Raw genomic sequence first — 1,902 nt, forward strand, 5'->3', positions numbered from 1 at the left:
ACCCCGGCCCGATTCGAACGGACAACCTTCTTATCTGGAGTCAGATGCGCTATCGTTGCGGCACAGGGCCAAGCCGATGTTGTTCAGCATCCTCGAAAGGAAGCATGCAGGTGAGTATTTTGTATTTTCCTACAACTCGTAGTCTACTATATGATCCCGGCCCGATTCAAACGGACACCCTTCTGATCTGGAGTCAGATGCGCTACCGTTGCGCCACAGGGCCAGGTCGATGTCGTTCAGCATCATCCAAAGGAAACATACAGGTGAGCATTTTGTATTTTCCTACAACTCGCAGTCTATCATATGACCCCGGCCCGATTCGAACGGACAACTTTCTGATCTGGAGTCAGATGCGCTACCGTTGCGCCACAGGGCCAATCTGACGTTGTTCAGCATCATCCAAAGGAAACATACAGGTGAGTATTTTGTATTTTCCTACAACTCGTAGTCTATCATATGACCCCGGCCCGATTCGAACGGACAACCTTCTGATCTGGAGTCAGATGCGCTACCGTTGCGCCACAGGGCCAAGCCGACGTTGTTCAGCATCATCCAAAGGAAACATACAGGCGAGTATTTTGTATTTTCCTACAACTCACAGTCTATCATATGACCCCGACCTGATTCGAACGGACAACCTTCTGATCTGGAGTCAGATGCGCTACCGTTGCGCCACAGGGCCAATCTGACGTTGTTCAGCATCACCCAAAGGAGACATACAGGTGAGTATTTTGTATATTTCCCTACAACTCGTAGTCTATCATATGACCCCGACCCGATTCGAACGGACAACCTTCTGATCTGGAGTCAGATGGGCTACCGTTGCGCCACAGGGCCAAGCCGACGATGTACAGCATCCTCCAAAGAAAACATACAGGTGAGAATTTTGTATTTTCCTACAACTCGCAGTCTATCATATGACCCCGGCCCGATTCGGGCGGACAACCTTCTGATCTGGAGTCAGATGCGCTAACGTTGCGGCACAGGGCCAAGCCGATGTTGTTCAGCATCCTCGAAAGGAAGCATGCAGGTGAGTATTTTGTATTTTCCTACAACTCGTAGTCTACTATATGATCCCGGCCCGATTCAAACGGACACCCTTCTGATCTGGAGTCAGATGCGCTACCGTTGCGCCACAGGGCCAGGTCGATGTCGTTCAGCATCATCCAAAGGAAACATACAGGTGAGCATTTTGTATTTTCCTACAACTCGCAGTCTATCATATGACCTCGGCCCGAATCGAACGGACAACTTTCTGATCTGGAGTCAGATGCGCTACCGTTGCGCCACAGGGCCAATCTGACGTTGTTCAGCATCATCCAAAGGAAACATACAGGTGAGTATTTTGTATTTTCCTACAACTCGTAGTCTATCATATGACCCCGGCCCGATTCGAACGGACAACCTTCTGATCTGGAGACAGATGCGCTACCGTTGCGCCACAGGGCCAAGCCGTCGATGATGAGCATCCTCGAAGGAAACATGCAGGTGAGTATTTTGTATATTTCCCTACAACTCGTAGTCTATCATATGACCCCGGCCCGATTCGAACGGACAGCCTTCTGATCTGGAGTCAGATGCGCTACCGTTGCGCCACAGGGCCAAGCCGACGATGTACAGCATCCTCCAAAGAAAACATGCAGGTGAGTATTTTGTATTTTCCTACAACTCGTAGTCTACCATTTGACCCCGGCCCGATTCGAACGGACAACCTTCTGATCTGGAGTCAGATGCGCTACCGTTGCGCCACAGGACCAAGCCGACGTTGTTCAGCATCATCCAAAGGAAACATACAGGCGAGTATTTTGTATTTTCCTACAACTCACAGTCTATCATATGACCCCGGCCTGATTCGAACGGACAACCTTCTGATCTGGAGTCAGATGCGCTACCGTTGCGCCA

The 1,902-nt window shown here is 50.1% G+C and overlaps 10 non-coding genes across 10 annotated transcripts; all 10 read right to left on the bottom strand.

The window, feature by feature from the left end:
* Positions 1–151: 151 nt before the first annotated feature.
* Positions 152–223, bottom strand: Pmar_PMAR007254. The gene has a single exon. It is a non-coding gene; the product is annotated as a tRNA-Trp (tRNA).
* An 81-nt stretch (positions 224–304) lies between these two features.
* Positions 305–376, bottom strand: Pmar_PMAR007255. The gene has a single exon. It is a non-coding gene; the product is annotated as a tRNA-Trp (tRNA).
* Positions 377–457: 81 nt separating this feature from the next.
* On the bottom strand, positions 458–529 carry Pmar_PMAR007256. Its single transcript has one exon. It is a non-coding gene; the product is annotated as a tRNA-Trp (tRNA).
* An 81-nt stretch (positions 530–610) lies between these two features.
* Positions 611–682, bottom strand: Pmar_PMAR007257. Its single transcript has one exon. It is a non-coding gene; the product is annotated as a tRNA-Trp (tRNA).
* An 83-nt stretch (positions 683–765) lies between these two features.
* Positions 766–837, bottom strand: Pmar_PMAR007258. The gene has a single exon. It is a non-coding gene; the product is annotated as a tRNA-Trp (tRNA).
* A 234-nt stretch (positions 838–1,071) lies between these two features.
* Pmar_PMAR007259 lies at positions 1,072–1,143 on the bottom strand. Its single transcript has one exon. It is a non-coding gene; the product is annotated as a tRNA-Trp (tRNA).
* An 81-nt stretch (positions 1,144–1,224) lies between these two features.
* Positions 1,225–1,296, bottom strand: Pmar_PMAR007260. Its single transcript has one exon. It is a non-coding gene; the product is annotated as a tRNA-Trp (tRNA).
* An 81-nt stretch (positions 1,297–1,377) lies between these two features.
* Pmar_PMAR007261 lies at positions 1,378–1,449 on the bottom strand. Its single transcript has one exon. It is a non-coding gene; the product is annotated as a tRNA-Trp (tRNA).
* Positions 1,450–1,531: 82 nt separating this feature from the next.
* On the bottom strand, positions 1,532–1,603 carry Pmar_PMAR007262. Its single transcript has one exon. It is a non-coding gene; the product is annotated as a tRNA-Trp (tRNA).
* An 81-nt stretch (positions 1,604–1,684) lies between these two features.
* Pmar_PMAR007263 lies at positions 1,685–1,756 on the bottom strand. The gene has a single exon. It is a non-coding gene; the product is annotated as a tRNA-Trp (tRNA).
* Positions 1,757–1,902: the final 146 nt, after the last annotated feature.

Source organism: Perkinsus marinus (assembly GCF_000006405.1).
Source record: "Perkinsus marinus ATCC 50983 genomic scaffold scf_1104296947002, whole genome shotgun sequence".
NCBI classification, from domain to species: Eukaryota; Perkinsozoa; order Perkinsida; family Perkinsidae; genus Perkinsus; species Perkinsus marinus.